At 38.3% G+C, this 16,373-nt stretch overlaps 1 protein-coding gene and 1 non-coding gene across 4 annotated transcripts in view; both read right to left on the bottom strand.

Annotated features, from left to right (window-relative positions):
- DIAPH2 (diaphanous related formin 2) overlaps positions 1-16,373 on the bottom strand; it is a 941,635-nt gene that overhangs the window by 46,023 nt on the left and 879,239 nt on the right. The window lies entirely within an intron of this gene.
- Positions 12,460-12,531, bottom strand: TRNAC-GCA (transfer RNA cysteine (anticodon GCA)). Its single transcript has one exon. It is a non-coding gene; the product is annotated as a tRNA-Cys (tRNA).

Below are 16,373 nucleotides of genomic sequence, written 5' to 3'. Positions count from 1 at the left end.
AAGATCTGTCTTGCTGTAGAAGAGAGCTACTTTTGACTTTAAATCCTCGTGGTTTCATACTATTTAAGTATGTATTTCATTGGTGAAATTTCTACTTGTTCTTGGTGATTTTAATTCAGCATTTACTGTGTCTACTATGCACATGGAAACAAAAAAGTGAGTACCTAAAAATAGATGTAATACTATATAGTTTGAGTGATTTTTGAAGTTTTTAAATTATATTTTAATTGATTTTTATTCTGCCGGGAGGAGCTACCCCATGTCCAAGGAGCGGTAGCTGTGTGGGCACAGGAGGGCCTAGAGGAGCTACTCCATGTTAAAGGTCAGGAGCGGCGGCAGTGAGGAGATACCCCTCGTCCAAGGTAAGGAGCAGCAGCTGTGCTTTGCTGGATCAGCCGTGAAGAGATACCCCACGTCCAAGGTAAGAGAAACCCAAGTAAGACGGTAAGTGTTGCAAGAGGGCATCAGAGGGCAGACACACTGAAACCATAAGCACATAAAACTATAGTCATTCTAATAACACTAGGACCACAGCCTTGTCTAACTCAAACTAAGCCATGCCCTGTGGGGGCACCCAAGATGGGCAGGTCATGGTGGAGAGGTCTGACAGAATGTGGTCCACTGGAGAAGGGAATGGCAAACCACTTCAGTATTCTTGCCTTGAGAACCCAATGAACAGTATGAAAAGACAAAATGATAGGATACTGAAAGAGGAACTCCCCAGATCAGTAGGTGCCCAATATGCTACTGGAGATCAGTGGAGAAATAACTCCAGAAAGAATGAAGGGATGGAGCCAAAGCAAAAACAATACCCAGTTGTGGATGTGACTGGTGATAGAAGCAAGGTCCAATGCTGTAAAGAGCAATATTGCACAGGAATCTGGAATGTCAGGTCCATGAATCAAGGCAAATTGGAAGTGGTCAAACAGGAGATGGCAAGAGTGAACGTCGACATTCTAGGAATCAGCGAACTAAAATGGACTGGAATGCGTGAATTTAACTCAGATGGCCATTATATCTACTACTGTGGGCAGGAATCCCTCAGAAGAAATGGAGTAGCCATCATGGTCAACAAAAGAGTCCGAAATGCAGTAGTTGGATGCAATCTCAAAAACGACAGAACGATCTCTGTTCATTTCCAGGGCAAACCATTCAATATCATAGTAATCCAAGTCTATATACCCCAACCAGTAACGCTGAAGCTGAAGTTGAACGGTTCTATGAAGACCTACAAGACCTTTTAGACTAACACCCCCAAAAAGATGTCCTTTTCATTACAGGGGACTAGAATGCAAAAGCAGGAAGTCAAGAAACACCTGGGGTAACAGGCAAATTTGGCCTTGGAATATAGAATGAGGACAGCAAAGGCTAATAGAGTTTTGCCAAGAGAACGCACTGGTCACAGCAAATACACTCTTCTAGCAACAAAACAGAAGGCTCTACACATGGACATCACCAGATGGTCAACACCGAAGTCAGATTGATAATATTCTTTGCAGTCAAAGATGGAGAAGCTCTATACAGTCAGCAAAAACAAGACTCGGAGCTGACTGTGGCTCAGACCATGAACTCCTTATTGCCAAATTCAGACTTAAATTGAAGAAAGTAGGGAAAACCACTAGACCATTGAGGTATGACCTAAATCAAATCCCTTATGATTGTACAGTGGAAGTGAGAAATAGATTTAAGGGACTAGATCTGATAGAGTGCCTAATGAACCATGGATGGAGGTTCATGACATTGTATAGGAGACAGGGATTAAGACCATCCCCATGGAAAAGAAATGCAAAAAAGCAAAATGGCTGTCTGGGGAGGCCTTACAAATAGCTGTGAAAAGAAGAGAAGCAAAAAGCAAAGGAGAAAAGGAAAGATATAAGCATCTGAATGCAGAGATCCACAGAATAGCAAGGAGAGATAAGAAAGCCTTCCTTAGCGATCAATGCAAAGAAATAGAGGAAAACAACAGACTGGGAAAGAATAAAGATCTCTTCAAGAAAATTAGAGATACCAAGGGAATATTTCATGCAAAGATGTGCTCGATAAAGGACAGAAATGGTATGGACCTAACAGAAGCAGAAGATATTAAGAAGAGGTGGCAAGAATACACAGAAGAACTGTATAAAAAAGATCTTCACGACGAAGATAATCACGATGGTATGATTACTCACCTAGACCCAGGCATCCTGGAATGTGAAGTCAAGTGGGCCTTAGAAAGCATCACTATGAACAAAACTAGTGGAGGTGATGGAATTCCAGTGGAGCTACTTCAAATCCTGAAGGAGGATGCTGTGAAAGTGCTGCACTCAATATGCCAGCAAATTTGGAAAACTCAGCAGTGGCCACAGGACTGGAAAAGGTCAGTTTTCATTCCAGTCCCAAAGAAAGGCAATGCCAAAGAATGCTCAAACTACCACACAGTTGCACTCATCTCACACACTAGTAAAGTAATGCTCAAAATTCTCCAACCCAGGCTTCAGCAATATGTGAACTGTGAACTTCCAGATGTTCAAGCTGGTTTTAGAAAAGGCAGATGAACCAGAGAGATCAAATTGCCAACATCTGCTGGATCATGGAAAAAGCAAGAGAGTTCCAGAAAAACATCTATTTCTGCTTTATTGACTATGCCAAAGCCTTTGACTGTGTGGATCACAATAAACTGTGGAAAATTCTGAAAGAGATGGGAATACAAGACCACCTGACCTGCCTCTTGGGAAACCTATATGCAGGTCAGGAAGCAACAGTTAGAACTGGACATGGAACAACAGACTGGTTCCAAATAGGAAAAGGAGTACGTCAAGGCTGTATATTGTCACCCTGCTTATTTAACTGTAATGCAGAGTATATCATGAGAAACTCTGGGCTGCAGAAGCACAAGCTGGAATCAAGATTGCTGCGAGAAATATCAATAACCTCTGATATGCAGATGACACCACCCTTATGGCAGAAAGTGAAGAGGAACTCAAAAACCTCTTGATGGAAGTGAAAGAGGAGAGTGAAAAAGTTGGCTTAAAGCTCAACATTCAGAAAACGAAGATCATGGCATCTGGTCCCATCACTTCATGGCCAGTAGATGGGGAAACAGTGGAAGCAGTGTCAGACTTTATTTTTTGGGGCTCCAAAATCACTGTAGATGGTGACTGCAGCCATGAAATTAAAAGACACTTACTCCTTGGAAGAAAAGTTATGCCCAACCTAGATAGCGTGTTGAGAAGCAGAGACATTAGTTTGCCAACAAAGGTCCGTCTAGTCAAGGCTATGGTTTCTCCAGTGCTCATGTATGGAAGTGAGAGTTGGACTGTGAAGAAAGCTGAGCGCTGTAGAATTGATGCTTTTGAACTGTGGTGTTGGAGAAGACTCTTGAGAGTCCCTTGGACTGCAAGGAGATCCATCCAGTCCATTGTGAAGGAGATTAGCCCTGGGTGTTCTTTGGAAGGACTGATGCTAAAGCTGAAGCTCCAGTACTTTGGCCACCTCATGCGAAGAGTTGACTCATTGGAAAAGACTCTGAAGCTGGGAGGGATCAGGGGCAGGAGGAGAAGGGGACGACAGAGGATGAGATGGCTGGATGGCATCACTGACTCGATGGACGTGAGTCTGAGTGAACTCCGGGAGTTGGTGATGGACAGGGAGGCCTGGTGTGCTGCAGTTCATGGGGTTGCAAAGAGTCGGACACGACTGAGCGACTGAACTGAACTGAACTGATAGTTGATTTACAAAGTTGTGTTAGTTTCAGGTGTAGAGCACAGTAATTCAGTTATATATATATATATACAAACACACACATATTTTTTTTCAGATTCTTTTCCCTTATATGTCATTATAGAGTATTGAGCTCTCTGTGCTATATAATAGGTCCTTCTTGGTTATCTATTTTATATACAGTAGTGTATGTTAAACCCTAACTCCTCATTTATCCCTTAACATGATTTTTGCATTCTTAAAAAGTTTTCAGTGTCTCTATGCTAAATTATTTGAGTTGTTATAATTGTTTTCAGTACCCCCATCCCACCCCCAGAATCTGTCCTTTTTCATATTTCTAGATCAGTTCAACTGAAGAGTACCTTGACAAGGCAAGGAGAGTTGTTTAAACCTTATTATTTACAACAACTTATCTTACAAATCAGAATTGTCTCAATATGGTACAATAATAAATCAGATATAATTTTGATGCTGAATCTGATGTAACAGAGGAGTTGTAACATACATAGGTAATCCCCAATTGTACACTCCTTTGTTTGATGCTGTCTGTTTTCACTTCATAGTAAATAAATGTTCTACCGTTGAACTCACATATTTATTATAATAAAATACCACAATTATCTTTTAGCTATCTTGGTTAGATTTTACTTGGAAAAGTTTTCTCTGCATAAAAGAAAAAGTGATTGAAAAATCACTGCTCTAGTGTCTTCTAAATGGTTCCCAGAGGTCCTTCTTAAATCCAAATTTGATCATGGTACTCTTCTGCTTAAAACCTGTCAGTGGATCCCACACCATGTAAAAGTTCAAACTCCTTTATATCAGAACTCTTCTTGGCAGCTGCCCAAATCCCCAGTCTCATCTCTAACCTTGCCTCTTTACACCTGTACCTCAAGCCATACACTTTTTCCCCCAAGCCATATACTTTTTATTTTTTAGGACCATGGCAAAGCCTCCATTTCTCCCAGTTTTTTAAAGAGCTATGTCCCAAACCTGTCTGGCCTCCTTGTTTACTAGGAAAACTACTTTATATCCTTCAAAGTTCAATCTAAATATAAAGCCTTTTCTTGTAATATGCTCCCTTCAGTCTTAAGAGTTCAGTCTTTCTTCCATTGCAAATCATATACACCATTATCCAACTCAACAAATTTTAACATGAGAGTTTTCACATAGAGTCTCCCCACCTAGATCGTTGAATTAACTTATAGACATTTTGCTCTGATGGGCCTTAGAGTCTTCTATTGGATTGGCCAAAAAATTCGTGCAGATTTCTTGTAATATGGTATGGAAAATTCCAAACAAATTTTTTGGCCAACCCAATATATAGGTGGCAAAAAATAATTAAATAAGAGTGAAAACAGAGGCTAGGGATTATAATGAGAGACACTCTTTTTCATGTCTGTACCTCTGGCATCCAGTACTATGAGGATAGTGATCTGTCCTGTCATATCTTTGAATCTTTGCAACTTAGGACAGAATCTGGTTCACAGATGTTACATAATACAATACTTAAATAAATAAAAAGTGACTTAACTTGGAATTCATCAGTTGCCTAGGGACTAGGGTTGATGTTTATTTTTGTTTAGCAAACCTCTTCCCCATAGATAATCTAAAGTTAATAGTATAAATAAGATTATAAGGAGAATATTTTAAATGCTTAAAAGAACAAACTTTTCAAATCCCCTCAAGTACTTTATAAGCATCAATTTACATACAATTGATATGCTAATTACAATTTAGCCATATTCGTTCATTAAAACTGGGTCCTTAAGGACCTCTACTAGGCAATGTTTGAATGACTGAATCTTAACGTAGCTGAAGCTTCTGAACATACTAGAGATACATAAATATGAATGTCCTTAAAATTATTCCATAATTCCAATAATGTTAACTAAATCAAAATGGCCTTTCTGATTTGGCAAGATGCTTTATTAAATACTGTTTTACTTCATTTTATGATACTACTTAAGTCCATTCATTGTTACTTTAAGGATTAAAAAAATACCCACAATGTTATTAGTGGGTATTTTTTTAATACCTCTATTATGCGCTCTATTCTGTATTATAACGCCAAATTCTTTGGCATGAAATACAAAGCCCCTTACCATCTATGACCTCTTCATTCTCTCCTATGTAGCCCACCTGTGTATCCTACCACTTCTTGCAACTAACCCTACAGTCCAGTTATACCAACTCTTTGCACTTCTTGAAACATGCTGGGTCTTTACATGATATCATATTTTTATACACACTGTTGCTTTTTCTGTAATGGCCTTTGCATACTCATGACCATGAATTCATTCATTACTCTGATATCTGTTTTCCCATGCCTCAAAGACAGCTCCATAAAGAAGCTTTTTGGTCATCTAAGACAATGGTTCTCAAGGCAAGAATATTTGAGTTGGTTTGCCATTCCCTTCTCTAGTCAAGGAGATGAAACCAGTCAATCCTAAAGGAAATTAACCCTGAATATTGATTGGAAGGATTGATCCTGAAGCTGAAGCTCCAATACTTTGGCCACCTGATACGAAGAGCTGACTCATTGGAAAAGACCCTTATGCTGGGAAAGATTGAAGGTAGGAAGAGAAGGGGATGACAGAGGATGAGATGGTTGGATGGCATCACCGACTCAGTGGACATGAGTTTGAGCAAACTCAGGGAGAGAGTGAAGGACAGGGAAGCCTGGCATGCTGCAGTCCACGGGGTCACAAAGGATTGGACACATCTTAGCGACTGAACAACAATAAGACAATGGTAGTCACCCATTTCTCTGTGTCCCCAGCAAATGTTGTTGAGACATATATCATTTATGATAATACATATTTCTGTCTACCTCCATTTGCATGAGGTCTTTGAGTGCAGAAACCACATGCTATTCTTTCTATCCCAGCATCGAGCACTGTATCTGGCACAAAGAAGGCACCTGTTGTGGATTGAACTGTGTCCTCCAAAAAGATATACTGTAGTCCTAATTGTGGTACCTGTGAACGTGACCTTAATTGGAAATAAGTTCCTTGCAGATGAAATCAAATTAAGGTAAGGTCATGCTGGATTAGGGTAGGCTTTATAACTAATGACTGGTGTCCTTATTAGGAGAAATTTGGCAACACAAAGACTCAGAGGACACAGAGAGGGAAAAAGGCCATGTGACAACAAAAGCAGAATGTGGAATGATGCAGCTGCAAGCCAAGGAATGGCAGGGATTGCTGACAACCACCAGATGATAGCTTCTCTGGTAGCTCAGACAGTAAAGAATCTGCCTGCAATGTAGGAGATGCAGGTTTGATCCCTGGGTCAGGAAGATCTCCTGGAGAAAGGAAATGGCAACCCACTCCAGTATTCTTGCCTGGGAAATCCTGTGGACAGAGGAGTCAGGTAGGCTACAGTCCATAGGGTCACAAAGAGTCAGACACGACTGAGCGACTAACACTTTCATTTCACCAGATGCTAGTAGTGAGATATGCAGCAGATTCTCTCTTCAGTGACCCCCAGAGGAATCAACCTTGCCTCTACCTTGATTTTGTATTTCTAGCCTCTAGAACTCTGAGAGAATAAACCTCTAGTTTTAAGCCACCTAGCTGGTGGTAATACATTACGGCAGTCTTAGGAAACTAATATCTGGATGCATGCTAAGTTGTGTCTGACTCTTTGCGACCCTATGGACTATAGCCTGCCAGGCTCCTCTGTCCAGGGGATTCTCCAGGCAAGAATACTGGAGTGGGTTGTCATGCCCTCCTCCAGGGAATCTTCGACCCAGGGATGGAACTTGCATCTCTATGTCTCCTGCATTGGCAGGTGTGTTCTTTACCACTATTGCCACCTCAAAGCCCAGGGAACTAATACAGCATCCAATATATTTTTATTGAAACCCACTCCAGAATGACCTAACAGAGGAGATTCTTTTACTCAATAGAGGATCTATGTCCAATAAATTCTGCAAAGTATCTATTCTTATCTTCCATCTACAAGTTTCAGTAAGCCTATGGAGAGTCCCTTTACAACTTCCATACATGTTTAAAGATGATTCTGGCTGGAAAGAAGGGAACAGACATAAAGCCCATGGAAAGCTGACTTTTTCTCTTTATCATCATATCCACTGGGAACAGAGCAGAGACCTCAAAGCCACAGCTGAAATATTTAGGATCATGATTCTTCCAATGAAACTGCTTCTCTGTTGTGGAATATTCCCTTTGGAGTTTTGGCTGGAGTTCTGTGCTCTAAAATGAGCCATATAGTGCAGGAATCATCATGTGACTGTTTCCGAGTCTATAGTTTAATGGTAGAGTCATGAGGACTATTGCTATTACTGCTATTGCTCATAAAACCTATTTTAGGGGAAGTTTAGAACAAAAGTTACAGTAATACACACAGTAGATCCACATATAAAGCCAGGTAAAAATGTTACTTCTCTTGCCATTTCATTAACATAGTTGTTGTTATATAAACATAACTATCTTCTATAGTCACAGAAAACTTTATTACTTATGAAATGCTTTGAGACACAGTCTCATTTAAAATAAAAATAACATCATCTTTTATTCACTTTTTCTCATTAAAAAACTCCTTTTCTACCTTACTGTCTTTTTCCTATGCTGATATTAATTTCCAATTTTTTTATCTGAAGTCCATTTCTTCATCTCTGTTTCTAATTGTCTTAATAAGGCATTTTCCCACTCACCCTATTTACAACTATAGTCCATCACATTCATTATAATGATGTCTCTGTAAAAATATTTAAACTCTCACCTTTGTAGCTTAAAAACCATAGAGAGAAATAAAACACAAAATTGAAGGTAAAGGAAGACTGCATTTCATAAAGGTTGCCATACAATTGCTTTTCTGAAGATCCGGTTTGCAGCCAATGGACACGCAACTGTTTCTTTGTTGGCTCTAGAGCTATCATCATAAAGAAATATTAGAATTCAGTGATATCTACATTCTTCCTGTCTTCCAGGGACTGGTTTAAGTCGAAACAGACATAGTGCAGAGTGTTAGCTGAGAAGAGAGACATACACAAATGATGCAGATGCTAGACACACAGATTATAAAGTATCAAAGAAACACATACCAAATGCTCCAGACTGTTTTTTTTAATTTTTTTATTTAATGTTTTGGCCATAACACGTGGCATGTGGTATCTTATTTTCCCGACAAGGGATAGAACCCATGCCCTCTGTATTGGAAATGTGGAATCTTAACCACGGGACCACCAGGGAAGTTCCATTCACCAGCCTGGTTTTTTTTTTTTTTTTTTAAGCTTCTTCAGGAAGGCCTTGGCTGAGACCAATTTATACTCTTCTGTCTGCTGACAAACCCCAACACAAATGCTGAGAGACCTACAGGTGCCTTATTGGGAGATTTCTAATAGATTTATAGTGGCTCTTGGTCTGGAACAGTGTGGAACAGATAAGTTTTGGGGCCACCATTTTAAGTAGCTAGGAGAGGTCAGTCATTATTTGATTTTATTTACGTTGCACATACTTAGGGTAAGTGTTATGACTTTGTGCTGGGATCTGTTTTTTTGGGGGGAGGGGACTATTTTAAGCACATTACAAATATACATTTACTTAACTTTGGAACTCTGTAAAGTAGGTAATTTGATTATCTCCAGATTATAGAGGAGGAAAATGTAACACAAAGAAGTCAAACAATTTACCCATATCATACAACTATCGAGCTGCAGAGCTAGGATTCAAATCCAGGGAGCCTCTTCTGTGTAGTCCAAGCAGTAACCACTATCCATCCGGACATTCACTGATTTCTGGGCCTTCTAGACTACCTTGGTTCCAGAGGAGGGAACCTCTTTAGCCTTTCTCAGTTTCTTGGATTATGGGTTAGTTTCAGTATCCCATTGGACTTCATGATTTACTCAGTGTTTAAGGTGTAAGAAAGCTTCTAGCAGGTACTGCTGGATTTTTTGAGTGGGAGATGTAATCTTTGTTTTCTGAGAAGTTAAAAATGACTTAATCATAAAGGCCACATGAAGACCAAAAAAAAAGTAACTTAAGGACCTTTACAAAGCTTTCTATGCATCAAGATACTGAGAAACGTGGAAGGGGGTACTTAGATTCTGCGCCACAATTCTTCTCTAGGCTAGAAGTTGTGTCTGAGGCCATTACTAGGCATGCTGCTACGGATCTATATGTCTGCTTACAGAAGGCTTACCATTTGAGACTGACATCACCAGTTATGTCTTTGTTAGTTTCCACCATGACAGGAAGACTAGCCTGTAATTGAGCTATGTACACTCTAGTAGTATATCAAAGGGAGGCTGGTGAATATGAAGATGAATTCTAATATTTATGTATTCACATACATAATATGTATAATATGTATGTGTATATACAAGTACACATATACATAGGCACATATACAAACAAGAGGCTTCCCTGGTTTCTCAGATGGTAAAGAATCCACCTGCAATGCAGGGAATTTGGGTTTGATCCCTGGGTCAGAAAGATCCCCTGGAGAAGGGAATGGTTACACACTCCAGTATTCTAGCCTGGATAATTCCACGGACAGAGTTGCCTGGTGGCTACAGTCCATGAAATCACAAAGAGTCAGACATAACTGAGCAACTAACACTTTCACTTTCATTTTTCTCACATATACATATATACACATGCGTGCATGCTAAATTGCTGCAATCGTGTATGACTCTTTGTGACCCCATGGACTATAGCCTGCCAGGCTCCTCTGTCCATGGCAAGAGTACTCCCTCCAGGCAAGAATACTGAAGGGTTGCCATGACTTCCTCCAGGGTATCTTCCCAACCCAGGGATCAAACCTGCGTCTCTCAAGTCTCCTGCATTGGCAGGCAGATTCCTTATGACTAGCACCACATGGCAAGACCCCACATGTATACATACACACCAATATATAACTAGAGATTGTTGAGAATTTAGTCTATGTCAGTCTCTGTGCTAAATGTTTCATAGAAATTATTATTCTGTTCATCATCATATCGAACCTATAATATAGGTATCATTATTTATCCTCTTTGACAGATGAGAAAATGGAGGTACAAAGATGTAAAGTCAGTTATTAGTAGGAACTGTCAGGATACATACCCAAAATATCATCTATTACATATAATTTGAGTTAGGCCTTATGCTTTATCATACTTTCTTAAAACTCTTTTTACATTCATATTTTCCCAATCTTTTTTTTTTCTTTTTGACTACTCATTACATAAAGTTTTTTAAAGTTAGGCAGAATAGAGTTGAGGCTTCAGTGAAATGTCAAATATTGCAATATTGTGTTACAGAACTAGGCCACAATGGATTTGAATATTTTCCCTCTTTAATTTTTCTATTTCAGGTTTAAACGACTGCTGTATATATATATAATATCCCTTGTAAAAAGCCTATTGTGTTTGCAATTATAGGAGTGTTAGAAGTTGAAGGCAATAAAATTTATCATTGCCATGCAAAAGAAAAAAAAAAAACCCTTATCAACACAGGGTATGGAAAAAATGCCTGGTTTATTGGTTGATCTGTGATATGTGAATAAGATCCAATTCTGCTATGTTTAACAAGGAAAAAAAAATGCTATGAAAATGTTGTGAATATTTTATTATCTTAATTAGGATGTATTTTGAAGCAATAAATTTCACATCCTTGGCTTATGATGATAAGCTGATACATATGCTAGGCAACTATATTATCAAAATTAAAATACATTCAGTGCACAAAACAGTAGTAAGAATACCATAAATCTAGATTCATTATTTTAGAAAGGAACATAGTGTTATGAGCTGAATTATATCCCTCCAAATTCCTATGTTGAAATTCTAACTCCTAGTGCCCCAGAATGTGGCTGTATTTGGAGACAGGGCCTTTAAAGAAGTAATTAAATTAAAATGGGGTTGTTAGGGCGGGCCCTAATCCAGTATAACTGGTGTCCTTATAAGAAAAGGAAATTATGACAGATAACACAAACAAATGACCATGTGAGGACACAGCAAGATGGCAGCCATCTGCAAGGCAAGGAGAGAGGCCACAGAAGAAATCAAACATGCCAATGCCCCGACCTTGGATTTCTAACCTCCAGAACTGTGAGAAAGTAAATTTCCGTTGTGTATGCTACCCAAAAATATAAACTAACTTTTTGGCCAACCCAATATTTGTTACAGAAACTGTAGTAAATGAATACACACAGTGATGATTAAGAAGTCAATAACTATTACAAAGTTAGTCGAAATTCTATAATTTAGAAGTTCTTATTTTGGCAGGTTGTTCAGATAGGAACTCAAATATTGCTTTTCTATATGGTGTTGTTTAGTTTCCAAGTCATGCCCGATTGTTTTGCGACCTCATGGACTATAGCCCACCAGGTTCCTTTATCCTTGGGAATTCTCCAGGCAAGAATACTGGAGTGGGTCGCCATTTCCTTCTCCAGGGGATCTTCTTGAACCAGGGATCAAGACAACTCTGTCTCCTGACCATGGTGGCTTATATTAAAACAAACATACAAACAAAAAATAACTCTAGCTATCTTGATATTTTCTTTTTACTTTATCTTATGGGAAAGAAATTTATACTTTCAGAAAGAAAATTGTTTAGAGTAAAATTGATTAGATGCTATTTTTTGAGGTGATGGTTCCAGAGCATAAAAACCTATTCCTTAGAGTGAAAGTGAAGTCGCTCAGTCATGTTCGACTCTTTGCGACCCCATGGACTATAGCCTATCAGGCTCCTCTGTCCATGGGATTTTCCAGGCAAGAGTGCTGGAGTGGATTGCCATTTCCTTCTCCAGGGGATCTTCCCGACCCAGGAATCGAACCTGGGTCTCCTGCATTGCAGGCAGACGCTTTACCATCTGAGCCACCAGGGAAGCCCCAATACCTATTCCTTAGGGTAGGTATTCTCAAATATAATTTAGTCCTGAATGTTATGTTTATATCCATTTGGAAGTTCACTATTTAATTGAATCTGTATTAATTGTTGATTTAATTTATTATCTATTTATTTCCAATGTTGATTTCCTGATTTTTCATGTGAACTTTTCACATTCTCTTCTCTAGATATGTACAAACAAAATAACTAAGTAAGATTAAGATGTCTAGAGACCCTTAGTGACTAGATCAAGGTCACATTGTTGTGGACTAAAACTAGACTTTTGCAAGTCTTAATAAGCCTAAGTATACACTTTTCATGATCATTAGCTGAGTCAGTGCTAATTTCACAAATCATAAGTCAGAAATGTTTTCATACATAATTATGGGCCATTTGACTCATTTTCCAGACTTCATGCTATAATTTGTTGGTTTTTAACTTCACAATGCCACTTTTAAAGAATGGGGAGATGGAAAATAGGAATTAAAACAAAAAGTCTTTAGGAAGGAAGTTATACGTAGAATAACCAGTATGGGAGACTCTACGCTTTGGGAATAACCAGAGTGAGAAGTCTACCTAGGGTCTTCTGAAAATAGCCTCTGGATTAAACAAATTATTGAGAAAAAATAAAATAAAAAAACCTACCATGACACATGTTTTACTGAATCATAACAATGTAAATATTAGTTTCAAAATTCGTACAATCAAACAATAACCAGGAAGTGTTACTGATCTAATTTATCATCACTTGCGATGTTTCAAACTTAAAACGAGGCTTGGGCTGACTGAATTGGTGTTACCAGGCAAAATTGCAAAGTAGGTGGCCTTCTACTTATTTTTAGGTACTCCTTCCCTGCTTCTTAGTGGATGTACAGGGCCCTCATTACTTCTCCTTATTCCCTAGCTTAAGGTCCCAAAGAGGCACTCTCACTGCTAACCCTAACCTTCTCACCAAATAACCCTGGCTCTACAGTACTTCTCCCATGTTTCCTGCACCTCAACAAAATATTCTGTTCACTCACAACCTAGAAAGTAGTCAGAATGGAGTAATTATTAATAATATGGAGGTATAAAATAGTGATAGTAATAGATGCTTGTGTTTTATAGGAAAAGCTTGTTTACATGCAGTCTGAATTGACAGAGGAGGTCTTTTGGGGGAGATAAATCTTCCCAATTGCTCTTATCTTTCCTTCTTTAGGGGCTTCCCTTGTGGCTCAGCTGGTAAAGAATCTGTCTACAATGCAGGAGACCTGGGTTCGATCCCTGGGTAGGGAAGATCCCCTGGAGAAAGGAAAGGCTACCCACTCCAGTATTTTGGCCTGGAGAATTCATTCAGTCCATGGGGGCGCAAAGAGTCGGACACGACTGAGCAACTTTCACTTCACTTTCCTTCTTTAGAGGAAATATTCTTAAGAATTTCACATGCCATTTAGATCTCTTTTCTAGATTTTTGGGCTCACAGTAAAGTGGTTGTGTCGTAGGTATGGTAGTGGGAGATGGCTGTGAGGCTGAATGTAAGAAACAAAAGTACTCAACAAGCAGCACAATGTTTAGTTTAAAAGCCCGTGGAAGCAATGATGCACAACTCAGAATGAAGAAGCAGTTGTCTGAAATCTGTATATGAAAGACAGAGTTTCCTTAACTTCTTATATAATACTGCTTTATGAAATGGCCATTCTGTTTAAATTAAAATTTGAGTGTTTTAAGTGTTTTTCTTTGACATTCAAAGATAACTATTTGGAAACACACTTAGGCATTATTTTGAGTTTTTCTACTTTCTTAGAGGAAATTAAAAAGGAAAATATGCTTATGTACTGCCCTCGAGATGTGCCATAACTGAAAAAATATAGTATTTCTGAAAAGCACAGGTAAATTAGTTTGTAGAACGTGAACTTGTGCAATGTTTCCTCACAGTTAGATTTAGGTTATACATTTTGGGCATGGGAACCATTCTAGATAAAAGGGGGCTAAAAAGACTTTAAATGTAATATATGATCTTTAATCTTTTTCTTTTGCTATAAAACATTTTAGTTAGAGAACTGATGAAATCTGAATAAAGTCTATGAATTCGTATTTTACCAATGTTAACTTACTGATGCTGATAAATTTACTGTTACATAAAAGAATGTTCAGTTTGGAAAAAACACATTTAAGTATTTAAAGGTGAAGGAGCATCATGTAACAATTTAGTCTCAAACATTCAGAAAAAAATGATGCATATTGTGCATGTCTGTATCTAAAAAGAGAAAATGATAAAGCAGATTTGATAAAATATTAATATTTCGGCAATCTGGGAAAAGGGTATATCAACATCCTTGGACTATTTTTGGTTTCTTTGTGACTTCCTTGTAAGCCTAAAATTATTTCAAAGTTAAAAATATTTTTTTAAAAGCTATAGAATATTTTGAACGTGTTTATGTACATTAGGTTATTTCCAAATTTATATATACACTAGGCAAGAAGACCTGAAAGATAAGTTTTAAACTGAAACTTCAATATCTAAGATCCACTTTACATAAATTAAATCCAAATACTAAAGTCATTTAGCAAGTCAGCCTATCTACAGATTAGATCATAGGTGAATAAAAGCAAACAAATCAAATAGAAAGCAAGTTGAAAAATAAAAATGTGAAAAGTGTTTTCAAATTATGTTTTTTCTTTTAAAATATAAATAAAATATTTTCCCAGCACTTGGGAAACTCTCTGTCATTATATAAATAGGCAGATTTCTCCATGTAGGCTTTAATATACTAACTGAGCAAAATTCCAAAAATCTTTTAAAAAATAACAAATATATGAATTCACTTATTTCACTTTGTAGTGAAATAGTAGTAGTGCTTTGCTTGGACATGTTTCAAGTTCTTATTGTGACAAGAAAAAACTTTTAAACCAATATAAAGTTTTAGAGTCATCTTGGTCAATTAGTTAAATCAAACCATGAGCCAGAAAACCAAGTTACATTAGTCTTTTTATAGATATATTTTTTTTCTTTTCAAGGTGTCATCTTGCACAGAACATATACGAAAAATTATATATGGCATGTGCAAAAAAAAATTTCATAAGAAATAAGCAAAATATTACACTTTGTTTTAAAGGCATTGTCAACTTTGGATAAAAATGGGCTTGTGTTTGGGCTTCCCTGGTGGCTCAGCAGTAAAGAATCCACTTGCAATTCAGGAGACACAGGTTCGTTCCCTGGGTCGGGAAGATCCCCTGGAGGAGGGCATTGCAACCCACTCCAGTATTCTTGCCTGGAGAATCCCATGGACAGAGGAGCCTGGCAGTCTACAGTCCATAATGTCATAAAGAGTCAGACACGACTGAGTGATTAAGCATGCACACATGGGCTTGTATTCACTCCTCAATACGGGTATAATTTTTACATTTGATTAGATTAGAAAACTAGGGCATATCATTGAATACTGGTGCCATTTCATGACTAAGAAAAACAACATGGCTTACAGAGCCTTCCTGGCATGTCATGCTTTCCAGCCAAATGCCGCCCATGCTCTTTACAGCATATTCAAAACAGAAGCACAAAAATGAGAACTTGTAACAAGGTACCTCAAGGAGAGTCACAGAGAGTGAGTCATTCTGTTGTGTGCCAGTTGTAGGGCCAAGAAATCAGAAAAGAAGAGAGGAACAAATTCTCCAGATTAAATACAACCTTAAGGGCTTCCCTGGTGGCCCAGTGGTGAAGATTCCACTTGCCAATGCAGGAGACACGAGTTTGATCCCCGATCCAGGAAGATCCCACATGCCCTGGAGCAATGAAGCCCGCACACGACAACTACTGAGCCAGTGCTCTAAAGCTCTGGAACCACAACTACTGAGTCCATG

The sequence above is a fragment of the Bos javanicus genome, chromosome X (assembly GCF_032452875.1).
Source record: "Bos javanicus breed banteng chromosome X, ARS-OSU_banteng_1.0, whole genome shotgun sequence".
In the NCBI taxonomy this organism is placed as follows: domain Eukaryota; kingdom Metazoa; phylum Chordata; class Mammalia; order Artiodactyla; family Bovidae; genus Bos; species Bos javanicus.
Note: the sequence above shows the minus strand (reverse complement) of the source record. Positions and strands in the feature narration are given on the sequence as shown.